The following is a 19,581-nucleotide window of genomic DNA, read 5'->3' as shown; positions in this document are numbered from 1 at the left end:
CATTTAATACATTTTTGTCTCTCCTACTCCCAAGTTTAAAATCTATAAAAGCAAGGAATTTGTCTTGCTAATTTTGCATTTCCAACAACATCTACTTTTAAACATAAAACTTTTCCTATAAGTGCTGAATGAAATAGAATTTAGTTCACTTAGGTAAAACCTGATATATAAAACCCATAGTCAAAAACAACAGTGGAGACACAAAAGTCCACCGTTTATTAATCTCATCATCTTTAGCAAAACACAACCTCTTTGGACTTAAAGTTTATAATGTGTAACATATGTCTATAGTCACCTATCTCGCCCCCACTGGTGCCTCAACTAATTAAAGCATGTTAAAAAAACACTCAGGAAACTATAAATCACTGTGCAATTACAAGGAATTATTCGGTGCTAACTCCATACATTATTGATTTTTTTTTTTTTTTTTTGAGGCAGGGTCTCACTCTGTCGCCCATGCTGGAGCTCAGTGGCACGATCTCACCTCACTGCAGCCTCAACCTTCAGGGCTCAAATGATCCTCCCACCTCAGCCTCCCGAGTAGCTGGGACTACAGGCCTGTGCCACCACATCCAGCTAATTTTGGTATTTTTTTTGTAGAGACAGGATTTTGCCATGTTTCCCAGGCTGGTCTCAAACTCCTGCACTCAGGCAACAGGCCTGGCTCAGCCTCCCAAAGTGCTGAGACTAAAGGCATAAGCCACCACACCCGGCCTATTATTGATTTGTAGTAAAAACTAAATTAATACCTGGTTTCTAGGAATTTATTTGTCAATCTAACTAAAAATTTTAGGCCAAATAGATATGTTTGTCATTAAGAATGTGAAATTAAAAACTATTAATGAAAAACTGATATTTCTTGTATAAAGAGCAGAAATTCTAATATTAGACAGTTAGGTCCACATTTCTACTTCATCATTTACTAGTCATGTCAATTAATCTCCTTGAGCATTACCTTCCTGAATTGTATATAGGAGATGCCAACAATAATAAGATCCTTCTCTGAGCTTTTGGAAAGATTATATATGTTATATTTGAAAGTGTTCCAACGATTGGAAGACAATATAGAAAATTTGCTATTATTATTGTCTTACATAGTTAATTATTATAGATTATTGGTATTCATAATAGCCTTCACTAATACAATTAGTATCCACAAGGCACTAGAATGTTGTATGTATATTATTACGAATCTTCAAAACAACTGTAAAAGAGGAATATTATTCTCATTCTACATAGAAAAAAACTGAAGCTCAAACACTTAAGAAACTTCTCCAAGTATACATAAATATAGCGGTGGCAGAATTTGACCCAAGGACCGTGGATACCAAAGCCAATGTTCCTTCCACCACATCAGCCTTTCAAAATAGATTTCAGGTATCTTCCACTGAATATCAATAAAACTCAGCATGAAAAAGCTAACCAGTTTTCTATTTCCTGTTATATTAAATGGAAAATATTAGTATGTGTTACACATTAACCTCAATATGCAATTGATTTCATAAAACACATTAAAACTCTAAGTGGCAAACTACCTTATTAGGATATTAGTTATTAGTAAACTGCTTAAAACATTGCTTTCTGATCACGAAATAATATGGTAGTTAACAGTTGATCTGGATGCAGTAGCATGTGCCCTCTTAGCCTCCACTACACTCAAGAAGCACATGACTTTTGTCAGTCTGAAACATGCCTTTTAGTAAGGCTACACCTGATTCTAACATTCTAACAACTATATCCAGCTCTTTCTCATGAATCATTTTATTTAAAATGATGTGATAGGTTTAAATAAATAACATTTTTCTAATATAAACAATTATCTGAATAACTTATGTGAGGAATATGTACAAAGTCCACAATATCTGGTAATATGTTAGCCATACACTAACCATAGAGTAGCTTGGGGGATGTTTTTACAGGGGATGCCTTATATGTGCTACATTAGCAAACAAAAACTTGGTAGTATCAAATAAAGCACCAACAGAAAACTGAATGAACTTATTTGCATTTAAACACAAGAGCAGAGTGAAAAAATTTAGACTGCTATCTCATCAAAAACAAAGAAAGCATATAATGTTTAAAATGCACAGGGATAGCTTTAGAAGATATACCTAACACTAAATGACCAGTTAATGGGTGCAGCACACCAGCATGGCACATGTATACATATGTAACTAACCTGCACATTGTGCACATGTACCCTAAAACTTAAAAGTATAATAATAATAAAATAAAATAAAATAAAATGCACATACACTATGGAATCCTTTACTATTCAAGGCACGTTTTTAGAAGCAATCCATAGTTAATAGATAAAAATATAGAGAACATATAGCAGTCACTTTATCACATACATTTTATGATTATTTAAAATGCTATAAAATTATTATTTATTTTAAAAGGAAAATAAGTAAACAACTGCCCCCAAAAGATAAACAACTCAATAAACTTTCCTTTCTGAAACAGAATACTCAGTTGGACATATTGTAAGCATACTTTAAACATTTCCTATACCTAATTATAATTAAAGACTTGGTTGAATCTCTGCCTTTATCCTGGATAAAATATCTAAGATAAAAACCTACCTTGTTTTTAATCGCTTTCTTTATAGAAACTAAATTTCATTTAAATTATTCTTTTCTTCCCTCAGCCTCCTAAAAAACAAAAAAGGAAAAAAAAATTGCTTATTTAACAAAGGTGAAATATTCTAGCCAAAAGAACAAGTCTGTGGCTTTAATTTAATCACCTCTTTTAACTATGTTGCAGAATAATTATGTTGCAGAATCTTTTAACTATGTTAAAATCACTGTAATTAGTAATTAAATTACATAAAAATGACTTTACTTAAAAAAAGTCTAGATACTATACCAATATTAATTACAGGTAATCAGGATGATTTTTCCCCATATTTTTTATTCATAAAACCCAGTTACACACCTCTAACTTTTCTCATATATAACAGTTGTCACCAGGAAACCTTTTTTATTTTTATTTTGGAAAAAATCTTCATTTTGGTGCATAACTTGAATTATTAATATAAAATAAAATTAAGGCATACACAGAAAAGGCACTACTAAAAATTAACAATTGGATTGCTTTTCATTAACATTTAACCAATCTGAAAATTCAAATAAATATGAACATTACATTTGTAAAACAAAGGCCAAACTTAGTAATAAAACAATATGATCTCAAGAAATTGTCCTGATCTTAGTATAAATAACACTGTTGACAGAGTTCAATTTCTATCAAATGTTTTGGGTATTTTCACAATTTAGACCCAAAGAAAGTATTTTTTCTTTAAAAGAGACACTGGAAAAAAAAAAAAAAAAACACTGTTACGGAATAAATGCTCCCCATCACCGGAACTGTTTGAGTAGAGGCTGGGTTTTGCAGTAAGAGGGGGTCCTGAGAGATTGGCTATGTGACCTGGATGGGGAGGGGATTCCTCCAGTTTGGGTATACTTCTATTCTAATCCCGGTTGTCAATGACATTTCAGTTTTTAAAAGCCAATGATTACCTAAAATTGCTTTTCCCTTACTTCATAAAAAGTAACATTTTAAAACATCATTGCTGAACTTTCAGGGTTAGCGTACGCCATAAAATAAGTAACTGTTTGCCCATGTTCCTCCTAGACTGTGACCTCCCTAAGGATGTTAATTTAGTATCTGACATAGTAAGTTACAATTATTGAATAAACAAATGAGAAAGATTCATTCTATTTATTAAAAAGGATAGATTTGCATATTTAATTGACACCAGGTGATTTTATATCAAGATATCAGTTCCCAGACTCCAGATAAAATCATTGGCACAGAACTTTGCCATAGGCCAAGGAGTCTACATCTGGCTTGGTCATCCTGCTAAACTATTTGCATTTGATTTTATTTTCTAAGTGATTTCACATATCTTATAACAACTCCATCTCAGCTACTCCAGCTCTTAATATATGTCAGATCTGCTCTGTAGTACTAGGAAACCTTTAACAAATGTTTTAAAAACATGTCAGAAAACAGTTCCATTTTCTTTAAAGTTGCATTGTAAATAAAAATACATAAGTTTAAAACATGCATTAGCAAGCCAGACATGGTGGCTCACACCTGTAATCCTAGCACTTTGACAGGCTAAAGCGGGTGAAACATTTGAGCCCAGGCATTGGAGGCCCCACTGGGCAACATGTTGAAACCCTGTCTCTACCAAAAATACACAAATCAGCCGGGCATGGTGCTGCATGACTGTAATCCCAGCTACTCGGGAGGCTGAGGTGGAAGGATCACCTGAGCCCAGAGAGATTGGGGCTGCAGTGAGCTGTGATCGTGCCACTGCCCTCTAGCTTGGGCAACAGAGTGAGACCTTGTCTCAAATAATAATAATAATAAAATATATATTAGCAACTTAAATCATATGACAGTTCAATAGTCGTGTTTAAGGTATAGAAGATGGGAGAGTCGACTCAGGTAACTGAAGAAAGGAGGCAATAAAAATGATAGGAGTCAGTGCCTTTTCCTAAATTAGAAGATTGTTAATAACAATCCAGTGCAGTAAACAGAGCAATTCTATCCTGTTAGCACCGTTCACAGACGATGATATGAAGGTAGGGAAGAACCAAACAACACTTAGCCTTACTTATTGTCACCAGCAAACTGATGAGATTTTTTTTTCTGTTTTTCTGTCTAAGTGTTTTTAAAGACCATATGCTTTTTGTATTTTTAAAGTAATACATACTTTAGAAAATCTAGAAATTGTAGATAAGCATTAGTGAGAACATGTAAATTGTCTATAATTCAATAATGCAGAGACAAAACTATCTGCAGCTTGGTTTATTTTTTTCTAGTTTTTTTTCTGTGCATATGTACATTAATTTGAACCCACTTTATACTGTACTGTGAGTCCAATTCTGCATTCTGTTTTTTCACTTAACACATCATAAATTCCATATGGTGTGTTATGTACCCTTTAAAAACATAATGTTTAAGAGCTATATAATACTCCATCATACAGTTTCACCAAAATTTATTTAAAGTTCTCCGACTGTATGAATTTAGGCTGTTTCCAATTTTATGTTTACACGGTTCGTAATGAACTAAATGTGGTTTTAACATCTGGTTTCCTTCTTTGGAGAGAACTCTAAAATTAGATGTCTAGATCAGAAGGCAGGAACTTTTTAAAAGCTGTTGATACATACTCCAAATGCTTTCCAAAAAGATTGCACATATTTACATTTCATTCAGCAATTTATAAAGGTGGTTCCTTTTCACCTCTAGCTTTATGCTGCAAGAACATGATGACATTAGTGAGGTACAAATTGGTGAAGCATTTTAATTCTTTTGTAATTTACTATTTCAACATTTTGTGAAATGCCATAAGTTGAAAGGCTTCAGAGAACACATCAAAATATGCTCACAATTATGTTAACTTTTCTTTAATCTGAAGTTTAAAGAGCTATAACTATTCTCACCAAACTATGTCCCAATGTCACTTGACTCAGAACTATTGCTCTAGGAGGATAAAACAAAGATAAAAATATATATAGAAAAATGATATCTTAGGAAGAATGTAGGATTTGGTCATATGGACCTAAGGAATAAAACAGAATACTGAGAAAGGAAAATGACTTTCATGTGTAGAAGGTGAATCCTTATTATTAGGATTCACATTATTATTATTATTCCTTATTATTGGGATTCACATTATGAGGCCCAAAGAGGCATTGAAATGAGAGAGTAATCATGTCCTGCTCACCACCTTCATCTCTTGAAACTTCTTGCTATTGCCACAAGTAGCTATAAATTAACCTACTAATCCCACACAGGACACTATAATCCACATCCCAGAGCTTAACAATGTATAAGCAATCAATACCTATATTATTTTAATGTAAATTACTGGTAATCAACCCAGAAACTGCCTCTTCATTCCCCTTAAAAATCTACTTGTCACTGCTGCTAATCAGAGTGTATATGCAAGACAATTTATGTGACAGTGAATGCCACATAGTTGGTACTCATCTATGCTTATTATCGTTTCATGATTATGTTACTGCTATTCTAATTGGGCCAACATGATCTAGAGAAAACTTATAGAAAGAAAATATACACTTTTGAGTCCCACATTATAAAATTAAGTTTGTGAACCAACAAAAGCTAATCAATCTGATGAATAATATAATGCCTTACTCTTCTCTTTGAAAATAAAGAGTTAATTTCTAGTTAAATACATCTTTACCTATTCTCCATCCCCAAATCCAACCAAAATAAGAATTCGGAAATTTCAAAAAAAGTACTACACATGAAGGCAAAGAGAACAGGAAACAAGATACAATATTCAAGAGATTTACATACCTGTAAACCAACCTAGCCAACACAGTGAAACCCCATATCAACAAAAAATCTAAAAATTTGCCAGGTGGGTTGGCACACACCTGTAGTCTCAGCTACTCCAGAGGCTGAGGCGGGAGGATTGCTTGAGCCTAGGAGGTCGAGGATGTAGTAAGCCAAGATCGCTCCACTGCGCTCAAGCATGAACAACAGAGCAAAACTCTGTCTACAAAACAAAACAAAAATAAAAACAAACAACAAAAAACACCTGTCACAAGACAGAAAAAGGGTAAAAGAAGTGTAACTGAATTAGCAGAGCACATGGTACAACATAAGAGTCTGCAGAGGAAGCCATCAATAAGAAATGTCAGTTTGTATCACAGAACCCCTGGGGGGGTTCAGCAAGTGGCATTACCAGGTATTATGAAAATCAAGGGAAAACTGCAGCAGTTAAGAATAGGACTCCCTGAATGTCTGAATAAGGTCTTCTTCTCTGACTGTAGAACCAGAAGACTGGTCCCTCTTCTCACCTCCTCCAAACAAAAGAGCAGAGGTACATGTCCTAGAAAGGCTGAACCAGAACATCTCAAACTTGGGAATACCAAGTGCAAAGTTAAAACAAGGGAATTAGGTAAAGTTTACATACTGACTTGTGGGAATTTCATACTCTTCCTGTCCCAGACCTACCTTCAATCAATTCCTTCTACCCCTTGAGAAAATATCACCAGATAACTAAAAATGGAAAGGCCTCTCCTCATCATTTCATAGTGAAACCCACCAAAAAACAAATCCTACCTAAGAGGTAGCATATAGTTATCAACTCTTAGTGTTTCATTCTTAAAATTAGTATTTAACAATTATTAAATACATGAGAAATGCCTCAACATGAAAAAGACCAAAACAAACAAGCAGAAAAAAAGGAAAACAGGAAGAAACAGAGACAATGCAGAGAGTAAGATTTCAACAAAATATAAATATATAAAATATATAATTTATATAATTAGTAAAACAAAAACAGAATACCATACAATAGCAATAATCACAGAATAAAGATTTCCTAAAAATTATGAAAAAATAATAAAAAATAAAACTAAGGAACTCATCAGAAACAAAAGGAAATGGGAAATCACAAGATATAGAGAGAATATCAGAGAATCAATACAGGATGGCCAGCATTTTTCCGATAGAAGTTTCAGAAATGAAGACAGAAATCACAGGAAAGAATATCACAATAGTAACAATAAAAATAAAACAAAAAAAAAATACCAAGCTGAAAGACCAGTTTGAAAAGGCATATAGATGTCCAACAAAGTGATCACAAAATTTTCTGAGTAAAGAAGCACCAACCATCAGCATGGACTCCGATTTGTCAAAAGAAATACCACAAGATAACAAAGGCTTTGAAGTTCTGAGAAGCAGCTGCCTATGTTAAGTCAAACGATCAATCACACAGGAGAGTAGAATAAAGACATTTCAGGCATGTAAGAAGTCAAAAAACTTTCCCAGGCACCCTTTCCTAGGAAGGTACTGGATGCAGGTAACACAGAATCCTAATACATAAAAGTGTAAAAGAAAAGTTCCAGGACGACAGTTACCTGGCCTAGAAATGACAGTTAAAATTGATGCAAGAGAATAAAGGGATACAACAGGAACATTATCAGGCCCAAAACAAAAACAAAAAAGTTTAATGTAGCTAAAGGGTTGTTTTATGAATTCGACCATTTAAAAAGGTTATTGAGGCAAGGCACAGTGGCTCGTGCCTGTAATCCCAACATTTAGGAGGCCAAGACACGAGGATCATTTAAGCCCAGGATTTCAAGACCAGACTGGACAACATGGCAAGACCTTGTCTCTCCAAAAAGTTTTTTAAAAATTAGTCAGGCATGGTGATGCATCCCTGTGGTCCTGGAAACATGGGAGGCTGAGGTGAGAAGATCACTTGAGCCTAGGAGATCAAGGCTGCAGTGGGCCATGTTCATACCACTGCACTTCAGCCTGGGCAACGGAGCTAGACTCTGTCTCAAATAAATAAATAAATAAAAATTAAGGCTAGGTGTGGTGGCTCACGTCTGTAATCCCAGCACTTTCGGAGGCTGAGGCAGGCAGATAAGAAGGTCAGGAGATCGAGACTATCCTGGCCAACACAGTGAAACTCCATCTCTACTCAAAATACAAAAATTAGCTGGGTGTGTTGACGTGTGCCTTCAATCCCAGCTACTCGGGAGGCTGAGGCAGGAGAATTGCTGGAACCCTGGAGACGGAGGTTGCAGTGAGTGAGCCAAGATCGCACCACTGCACTCCAGCCTGGCAATGGAGTGAGACTCTGTCTCAAAAAAAAAAAGAAAACAAAAAAAAAAAGAAAACAAAGAAAATTAAAAGATTATTGATAGCCATTTAGTACATCTGTGATGGAACATTTGGGAGCAAATAGTGAAAGATTTACTAAAACCTAAACAAAAAAGGAAAGAATTCTAGGACTTTTTTAATGTATGAGAAAGAAAAAAAATCATATGTTTTGGTTCAAACAATATTCACATAGTTATTATAAATATTCACATAGTTATAAATGTAAAAACCACTAATTTAACAAACACATGTGATATAACCTTCTAATTAAAATGAAGGAAAAATATTTGAGATTGCTGGATGTCAGAGCTAGAAAAACAAATTCTCAACCAATAAAACAAGAAGTCAGTGGGTAATATAAAGCATTTAAAAATCAAGAAATAACTTTATAAGCATAGAGCTATCAAAAGAAAAAACTGGACCAGTTGGAAATGGTTGCCTCTTAGAAGAAGGACTGGATTGGGGTGGGAAGAATGAGAGAAGTATTGGAGGGTTGCTGGGGTTTTTTGTTTTGTTTTGTTTCATTTTAAGCCTTTCTTTTTTTTTTTTTTTTTTTGAGACAGAGTCTCACTCTTGTCACCCAGGCTGGAGTGCTTTGGCATGATCTCAGCTCACTGCAACCTCTGCCCCCTGGGCTCTAGTGATTCTCATGTCTCAGCCACCCAGGTAGCTGGGATTACAGGTGCACGCCACCACGCTCGGCACATTTTTATATTTTTAGTAGAGACAGGGTTTCGTCATGTTGGCCAGGCTGGTCTCAAACGCCCGGCCTCAAGTGATCCACCCACCTAGGCCTCCCAAAGTGCTGGGATTACAGGTGTGAGCCACAGCACCTGGCCAGCCTATGTGACTTTTAAATTATGCTTACATAATACTTCCATAAAATCATGATTATTTTGTTTCATTTTACTTTAGTAAAATACACCCTAAAATTTTGTCCTTTTAGAAGGGAAGGTAGGAAAGAGTGGGATAGAGTAAATGGGCTGAAGTAGGGAGAGGGAGAGGGAAAGAATAAACGAAAAGCAAAAAAGAAACGACATAGACTATAAAACATCTTAGAAAGCAGTTTTCTTAAAATGCTGTTAATTAAATGTAAAAGAGGTAATCAAAGTAATTTAACCTGATTGCTAATTACTGTCTCTGGAATGAGTTAATTGTTGTACTATATTTGTAAATAAGAAATAAGTATCAGTGAAATATAGCTTAATTACTTAGACTGTATTTCTTCATTCACTCCCCCATTACCACTCCCATTCAGCCGACTTCATCTAGTGCATAACGCCCACAACTCTCCCCTAGCCAATCATCTTGCCTCTAATCCCAGCTCAAGTTAATTCCTCAGAAGATGATATTATTATAATGGCACTTCCAGCTCAAGAACTTGCAACAGTCCATCGCCTAGGTTTAAAGCTGTACCTGCTTCTCACATCTAATAACTTTCCAGGACAAATCCTCTGCTCAAGTCACTAATGTCTCCTTCTTGCACTATCAATCTCCCTGACATTACCTGCTAAAGTACCACCCCTATGGTTCATGCTGATGGGTAATCCCACAAAGTTTTCTATTTACTGCTCAGCCACCCAAATTCTCCCCATCTGTCATAGTCCAGCTCAAGTCATATCACCTCTAAAATGCCCTCTCTCAAAATTCCACAGCACGCATATTTAGCCCTTCTCTAATTATTCTCATAATGAGGCAGGAGACCAGCAGGACATCTTTCCCAGTCCCAACAGGATGAAATGAAGAAACTGGCCAGAGCCAGCAAATGGTGCTGAAGGCAATATGTAGTCGCCCTTGCTGTTCATCAGCATAAGACATTCCCATCAGTGCCATGACAGTTTACAAATGAAATGTCAACATCTGTATGTTGACAAGCTACCTGTTTACATAGCTATAACCAGGGAATTGACCCCAACTTTCTGGTTGACTATCAAAAGCACCCTCTGAAGTCTTATCTGGCTTTTACCTTTCCTGGGACCTTTGATACCTAACTTGTTACTGTTAATTTTTGTCCCTTGCATGTTTAACCTCTCACTATAGTCTGTGTCTTCCAGATGGTAAAGTTTCCATATAAAGAAGATGCTGGCACCAGACTTCCAACTCATCCCATCTTCTGACCCAGGAAATAAAGACATCTTGCCTTTAGGCCCCTTAGATCAGGCATCCAGAGATGCTTACTCTTCCAACACTAAGTAGAGCCCATGCCCATAAGATCAGCAGGAAACAGTAACAGAAGAGAGATCTCCGCCCTTTGCAACTCCCTTAAACTTAAGGAGGAGTGTATATTCTCTGAGGGGTGAATGAGGTAGATTAGTAGGACTTCTTTCTTGGTCCTGACAGGATAAAATGAAGAAAACAGCCAGAAGTGGCAAATTGCTCTGAAAGCAATTTCTAGTTTCCCTGAGGTGTATCAGCATAAGACACTCCTACCAGCACCATGACAGTTTACAAATGCCACGGCAACACCTGGAAGTTGCTGTTTCTTTTCTAGAGAATTCTGAATAACCCATCCCTTAATTTGCACAGAGTTAAAAATGGGTATAAATATTGTTGGCCAACAGCCTATACACAGCCTATACTTTGGGCACACTGCCTATGGGTTAGCCCTGCTCTGCAAGAAGTAGTCACTCTGCTGTACGCTGCTGCTTCAACGGACATGCTTTCTTCCACCACTGACTCACTCTTGAATTGTTTCCTGAGTGAAGCCAAGAATCCTCCCAGACTAAGCCCCAATTTTGGTGCTCATCTGCCCTGCATCATCAGCAGTGTCTTTATCTCACAATTAGCAAATATTAAATACTTAAGTATGTACCTAATCATTGCCTATTTTATTTTTTACTGCCTATTTTGTTTTCCTGTAGTTGGAAAGAGTTGTGTAGGAAGAAACATACTGAATTCTACATTTCACAATGATAAAAATCATAAATGGAGCCAAGTTAATGCTTTTTGATTAACTGCTTTTAAAAAAATGTTTCATAGCATCCAGTGTATTTTCATGCACATACTACACACTTAGAATATGATGAATGATTGATTAACCCACTTTCAATTTATTAAATATGTGTTACTTATAAAGCTATCAAATTCCTTGACTATTAACCTTCATGTTATTTAACCATCACCTTTCATCTTTCTGACACCTGTGCTTTTAGCACATATCAAGCTATGTTGTCACACATTCCAATTTTCTAATTTAGAAGAACATAAATTGGAATGTAAAAATTTTTAAAAACATCATTCAGATATATGGCAATCAAAAAAATCTGTTAACAGAATTTGTGAGAAAATTCTCTTGATAACTCATATCTCACTTCATTCCCAATTAAAATTAAATTGAATATGAAGTGTGGCATAATAGGTATTGAGAGAAAGGGGCTTCAGAAAAGGTTTCTTTGAAATTAATGTTACCTGAATTTTAATATTTCAGGGATAAATATTCAGTTTAAGAGTTTGGAGTTAAAGAAGAGCAACATGGTAAGAGGAAATAATGTGAGAAAAGCTCTGTTTCTACTGGATGCAAAACCTTACTTCCAGTAGATCTAATATGTTCCAAACAGGAACTGTGCCATCCCTGTTTTGAGGAGCATTTTAATTCTCCCCTTCTACCTCCATATGGCAAAAGGTACATAGTTGCGCAGTATCTATTAAGATAAGAAAATCCTACTGAATCTTATATAGATAAATTTAAAAATACCTATCATTAGGAAAACTCACATGTAAAGTTCTTAGTCTCCAAGGCAACAGGTTGTCAAGAGTCACATTGTATCATTGGGAAAATGCTTTGTCCTAATGCAAATCAACTGCTTTTGTCTCAGTCCCTGGAAATCTGCATAGCTTTATTAAAGGAAAACAGAAGTCGAATAGGGCATGTTAGCATGAAGTGAGGTAAATTTATGCCCCATTGTAGAGACAATAAAAAACTATTAAAGTTTTTCTTGTCAACAAGCCAGCTTCTAATGTAGTGTGTAAAATTCATAAGAAGTCTTCCGGCTAGTAGTATAGTTGACTGTTATAGCCTTCATAGAACAGTTTTGTTTTATCCCACTTGCTTTGAATGTTTTTTAACAATTACCTTTCGTAACTTAAAGAGAAAACTTGGCACAGAGAATTTGTTAAAATGTACATTAAGGCTGCCTGCCAAAGTAATATTATAGAACAGGTGCTGTCAGAATGAGGAGGTGGAAGCAAAAGAAGGAAACCAACAGAGAGAATAAGCACAGGAAATGACCCCAAAACAAGGGAGTCTCTGCTGCATACAGTTACCACCACCTGGCCCAGCAAGAAGCTAGCCAGAAGCCAGCCCTTGACTGATGCCTAGCTCACAGATATTTACACATCCTACTGGCAGACCTGGCCTCATCTGCTTTTTTTCCCCCTCTTACTAGAATAAATTCTATTTTGTGAACTTTTGGTTCAACACTTCCCAGTTCTATTACTTGTTTCTGCCACTTTTGTACTCCTCCATTAGTCTTTTTAATATTTGACCATTCTTACCCTGTATTTTAACTGATAGCAAGATAGATAAATGCCCATTGTTTCAAAACATCAGGCAGCTTTTTTTTTTTTTTCCCCCAGAACTTCCTAATTCTCTCTTGGCAAAATGTTACAATTACCCTGTGGACAACAGGGCAATCATCAGTAACTCTGAGGTTGACAGATGCTCTATGTTTCTTGGCATCTTTGTTCATGTTTTCTTTATTGCTTGAATATTCTATATAGCCAGGTTTTTAATTTTTAAAGAAATTTTCATTTTGGAAAACAATGCTTTAAGTGACCTACCAAAATTATTGGATTTATTGAAACTATTAGTTTGTGATCCTTAGACCAATTTAAAAAAATGAGAGCTGATATACTATTCTGTGCCTTGGATGAGTATTGACAGTCCTTTCAGAATTTGATGTGGCCACAACAAAAATAAATTCGCAGAAATGTTCTAATGCTTTCAAGGACAAATCTGTCAGTAAGGTGACCATAAGATAGCACATTTTAAAGAAATAACGCCAGAAAGGCAGGTCATAAGTAAGTCTCTAGAATGAAGAACTTAACAAAGGCAAGAAAGACAGAATCCACATTGGGTTAAACTAAACCAAAAGTGTCCACACTATAAAATGATATATACTACTAAAATAAATAATTTTGTGATTTGTGAATTATAGTACCATAATTTTTAAAGGCTCCTCATTAAACAATTTATTATAAAACAAATCAAATTTATCTCCTTGGTACATTATCTTCTATGATTAATTTAATGATAGCTATCATTTCATCTCTGTGTGTGTAAAAGAAAGCTTTTGTAATGTATTTGAGTATATATTTTCTAGAGTTAAATAAATATTGGACATACTGGTTATTGCTTTTGCTGAAAATTATTTTCTTTACTTAGTCTTAGTTTTATTCAATTCTTTAGTTTGTTTACATAGATTTTACTGACACATATTATTAGACTGTTTATTTGAAAAATTGCATTTTATGTTGATTTTCTTTGACGAAGACTGCAAACAAAAAGGTATCTAAGACAGATCTCAATAAATTTAGAAGTTTGTTTTGCCAAGGTTAAGGCCATGGCTGTGACACAACCTCAAAAGGTCATGAGCCCAACGTAGTCAGGCTCCAGCTTGGTTTCATACATTTTAGGGAGACATAAGGCATCAATCAATATATCTAAGATGTACATTGGTGCAGTCCATAAAGGCAGGACAACTCAGAATGGGCCCTTCCATGTCAAAGATGGATTCAAAGATTTCCTGATTGGTAATTGGTTGAAAGAGTTTATCCAAAGACCTGGAATCAATCGAAGGGAAGGTCTGGATTAAGATAAGGGGTTATAGAGACCAAGGTTTTTATTATGCAGATGAAGCCTCCAGGTAGCAGGCTTCAGAGAGAATAGATTGTAAATGTTTCTTATCCAACTTAAAAAAATGCCAGAATCTTAGTTAATTCTCTCCTCATTCAGGAAAGACACCTAGAAAGAGAAGGTCTTTTTTCCTTTCCCCTTCTGTCCCATTAGGGACAGCTTTGCAGAGTCATTTCAAAATATGTCAAGTAAATTTATTTTGGGTAAAATACTTCAATTTCTTTTAGGACCAGCTGTCATGTTGGTATCTTATTGCTACAAAGAGTCTGCATTGTCAGTCTCGAGTTCTCTGCTTGAATGTTAAATGCTGGCCAGCTGTGCCTAAATTCCAAAACCTGGATAATATAATGAGGCAGGTCCAACCTCCACTTCCCATCCTGGCTGGAACTAATTTTTACCGTTAACTTAGGAATGCCGTGGGCCAACAGGAGGGGCCCATTCAATTGGCTGGGGACTTAGAATTTTATTTTTGGTTTACAAGACTCTCATTGTGAATCTAAAAGTAAAAAGGAGATGTGGAAAGGAATTTTGCCATTTGTGACAACTGATCAGTGATAAAAAGAGTATATAGTTATAAATAGTCAACCTTTGAGGGAGCCTCTGCTGGGGCAACCTATCAATTTTCTAGATGTCTACATTTAATTTTATCATTCAACACTATAAATACTAAGAGCCTCTATGTGTAAAGTACTGCAATAGATCCTGGGGAATCAAGGAAATTAGACCAGGTTCTTGCTCACAAAGCTTTTATATTCTAGGAAATATATTCCATTTATATAGCTGTGAAAGAAGAAGAATAGGCTGCTTTCCTAGTTATTAAACATGGTTAGATGGCTCTGTGAGAATATCACCAGCCTGACTTTGTACATTATATGAATCTTTCCAGTTTAACTGCCACTGTACATGATTATATCTGAATTCTTAAATATGGCTTAAGAGGACATTCACAATCTGTCCCTTTCTTCAAAATTTAATTATTCTTCCACATTCTACTGCCATATCACTCCCTGAGTAGCCATACCTAGACTGGCTTAGGTGCCCACATCATTTCTCGTACTGTATTCCATGCTATCGCTATTGTTCCACTTATCACACTATGTTGTACTTGTATGTTTTCCTGACTCTCACTAGACTTTAAACTCTTCAAGAGTAGGTACATATTCTTCGCAATCACGTCTTCAATGTAAACTACCTGGCACTTAATAGTGCTCAATAAATATTTGTTGAATGAATGAACTGCTTAAAACGCTATTTCAAAGAGAAATAGAATATTGTTAATTGGTCCATTCCATGATCTTTCAAGTCAATGGTAGCAAGCTAAATAATCACAAATGATAGCATGATCTATAATTAATTATACTGATTAAAATCTCTTACAGTATAATTATATGAAGATTTGCTTCCCTTTAATTTAATATCCATAATAAAAAACAATTGCTAGCAATTTCTAATTGGTTGTCTTTTTTCCAAATCCATATTAATTTAGGATTCAAACACCCTTGTGATACATTTCTACAATACACAGAATTGCTTAGCAAAGCATATGGCTCATTGTAAGTCTTCAATAACATTAGTATGATGGCAGTAGTGTTGGTGGACTGGTTTATAGTGATGGCAACAATGAATGTGTATCATTGATATTACATATAAATCATATGACTTATTTATTCAAGATAAATTTAGACACTTGTTCAGTTCTTTCAAAATACAGGAAGAACTTTGCCATGTCTTATTTACAAGTAATATTGTTATTTGCATTATTGTTAAATTAAGCATAATAACAAACCATTGTACTGGGGAAGAGAATGTGAAATATTATTATAAAATTTTACAATGTTTTGTAATGGAAACAATTCCCCCAGATGACAAAATATGTATGTAAACAATTGACATCTGGATGCTATTTTACAAAAACAGCAGTTACAGAGAGAAAGGGTTTTCATTTTCTCTAACACTTCAAACAGCTTTACAAATATTTATAAAAGGTCACCAATAGAGGGCTTACCTAGGGTTGAATAAAAGACGCCCTAAGACATCAAAAGCTATTTTGAACGTCCAGCTGGGAGATCTAAAACAGAGAGTAGCAAAAACAGTTTGTGACAAAGCTGACACACAGTATTCTAAAAGGAGTGAAATCAATTGTGACATTTTTCATTTATTTGTAAATGCCTCTTTGGCAATACACTGACTCAAAACGACAGTTGCTTCTTACAGAATAGGGGAGGTGACGGCAAAATAGAGGAATCTTGACAGTTGCTTTAATGAGATTCTGCATTAGGGCTATTCTAACACTTTCACCCAACAAGAAGGTTGCCCTTCATTTTCAATATCATATCTCAGTAATTTGGAAAATGTTATCTCTATGAAAAACTAAACTAGCCAGTCCTGAATAGCCATGGCCCAGTTTATTTTCCCCTTATCTTTCAATCAGTAGAAAACATTCTAAATCAAGTATCTAAATAAATGTCAGCTGTTCAGACCAATTATCTGTTCTCATTAAGAATGCTGTTTTTATTAAAAACAGTAATATGGAGTGTCAGAACAACTCAAGACATACATACCAGAAACTCAGTATTTGCTTGAAAGTATCTGGGAGTACACTTTAAGCTGCATTTTTAAAATGTTTTTATTTTTATATTTGATGTTCCTAAGGAAAAGCAAATTGTTGGCAAGGTAAAATTTCATTAGTCGGCCGGGCGCGGTGGCTCACGCCTGTAATCCCAGCACTTTGGGAGGCCGAGGCGGGCGGATCACGAGGTCAGGAGATCGAGACCATCCTGGCTAACACAGTGAAACCCCGTCTCTACTAAAAAATACAAAAAATTAGCCGGGCGTGGTGGCGGGCGCCTGTAGTCCCAGCTACGCGGGAGGCTGAGGCAGGAGAATGGCGTGAACCCGGGAGGCGGAGCTTGCAGTGAGCCGAGATCGCGCCACTGCACTCCAGCCTGAGCAACAGAGCGAGACTCCGTCTCAAAAAAAAAAAAAAAAAAAAAAAAAAAAAAAAAAAAAAATTTCATTAGTCTTTGTAATATGAGCAACTACAAATTATCACAATCTAAATATTGAATTCATGTTTTCATTCAATCGTTCTTTGATCAGATGTTAAGTGTTTGGTGCAACTGCAAATCAACTGCTGTAAACCTACTTCTTAAAGAAAGAAAAAAAAAGTAAATTATAATGTAGAGGGAAAATGCAATCCAATCCAGAGCCTAGCCCAGCACCTATCAGCTATAAGTCAACCAATAGGTATTTGTTGAACTGATAAACTCAACAAATTATATATGGCAATGTAACCCACAGCATTATGGGCATATACAGATCCCAGATAAATGAACTAATAAGAGACACTGGAGGAATAATGAACTCTCTGGGTTCCAATTTCCTTATCTGTAAAGTAATATTTACTTCATGAGAGTGTCATGAGGATAAAATAAAAGTTGGGGCGGGAATAAATCACCTAGTACGGCTCCCGGTTCATAGCAAATTGTCAATAAATAGTAGCTATTATAAAGCTTTGCTTTAGCCAAAACAAATGATATTTCTCAAATACAATAACAAAATTACTAACAACAGTAGAATGAGGGAACCCCGTCTGTTAGGATAATACTATTAGCTTTGGTTCTGTCTCTTCCACTAAGAGCCACTTTGCAAATCAGTTTTTCTCACAAAAATGGGACTAATACTGTATTCCTATATTTACATAAAACTAGAACTCAGGTTGACTATAAAAGTCATCTGGGTACTTTAAGTACCCTACTATCATACATTGTTGTAATAAGTACCATGAATATGGCAGCGAGCACCATTTCAGTTTGGCAAATTAACTGTGGTCTAAGATCTTGTGTTGGAAATTTTGCCCTGATAGTCAATGGTTAATTTTCAGGTAATGTTCAGTAGAGCTCATGAACAAAACTGCTTGAGAAGCTAAATATGTGCAGATTGATGAAGGTTTTTGTCTGTTTATTCTATTTTTAATTTACCTAGAGCAGTGGCTCTCAAACTTACACAATAAAATTACCAGAAGGATGTGTTTATTGCCAATAGCTATAGTGTAACTCCAGACCAGTTAAATCAATATATTTTTTAACATTCCTCAGATGATTCTAATGTGCAGCTAAGATTGAGAACCACTGGCCTAAAGTCTGATACAATTTTTCTCCAAAAAACACTGTTGGCTTCCCAAACAAATCACTTTTTTTCTCTTCTTTACAAGACCGATTCACCTTCCGTGTCTTTTTTCTTTCCAAGCAACTCTGGAGAGCGTGACTGTATGCACAGGTTTAAGACAATCCTGATTAGACTCAAACATAATGGCGCCATCACTTTTGCCAGGAATTGATTTAGGGGTATATATGTTAGCCATAGCTAGCCAGTCAGATGGTAGGAAAGGTGTTCTTGGGGCTTCTAAGTTTTCCACCCTTCTGAAAAAATCCTTTGTTTCCTGTTGTTGTATACAGATGTGATGGCTAGGACTGCTCTGGACATCTTGGGAGCAGGGAGGAAGTTAGTCTAAGGCCAAAGCCAACATCGTGAGAATGGCAGAGCAGAATGATAGAAACAGAATCTGTGATAATGTCATTCAGCTGCTCAAATAATTTGCCCAATATCTGGAATTACGTAAAATAAATTCAGGTAACATCAAAGCATTTTGAATTTAAATAGCATTCCAAACAAATGAAAAAATGGACTAGATCCCAAGACTAACTTTAGGTTAAACATTTTTTTTGTTTATATTGTGAAATATTTATGAATTAAACCATCTGGTAAAAATGCGTTACTTTTCCTTAGATATTAAACAATGTCCTAGTTTTATTTAAATGGTTTCATAGCACATTTTACTGAGAAATATTGTGTAGTATGTACACAGACATAAGAAATGTAATAGTAGATTCTGCCCTTTAAATACTTTTTTGTAAGTACTAATTTGTTCCAATTTTTATATACACATAATGTGCAATATTAAAATATATTTTCTACCTCCCACATATATAAATATGTGCATTTACTTTCTAAAAAATTATTGCCATGTTTATAAAGTAGAGAAAAATGAGTTTTTTAATATC

At 35.4% G+C, this 19,581-nt stretch overlaps 1 protein-coding gene across 16 annotated transcripts in view; it reads right to left on the bottom strand.

Annotated features, from left to right (window-relative positions):
- NAALADL2 (N-acetylated alpha-linked acidic dipeptidase like 2) overlaps window positions 1–19,581 on the bottom strand; it is a 1,364,432-nt gene that overhangs the window by 1,252,627 nt on the left and 92,224 nt on the right. For 7 of the 16 annotated variants that reach the window (XM_063704390.1, XM_063704379.1, XM_063704391.1 and 4 more), the window contains 2 exons: window positions 16,524–16,586; window positions 2,586–2,654 (listed from right to left, as the gene is read on the bottom strand). The exons of 2 other annotated variants lie outside the window; for them this stretch is intronic. The gene's annotated coding sequence lies outside the window, so the exon portion shown is untranslated. Of the gene's footprint in view, window positions 1–2,585; window positions 2,655–12,378; window positions 12,499–16,523; window positions 16,587–19,581 lie in introns of all 16 variants that reach the window. 7 more of the 16 variants (XM_063704380.1, XM_063704382.1, XM_063704387.1 and 4 more) reach the window with 3 other exon arrangements.

This window comes from Gorilla gorilla, chromosome 2, assembly GCF_029281585.2.
Source record: "Gorilla gorilla gorilla isolate KB3781 chromosome 2, NHGRI_mGorGor1-v2.1_pri, whole genome shotgun sequence".
Taxonomy (NCBI): Eukaryota; Metazoa; Chordata; class Mammalia; order Primates; family Hominidae; genus Gorilla; species Gorilla gorilla.
This window is presented reverse-complemented; position numbering and strand designations above follow the sequence as displayed.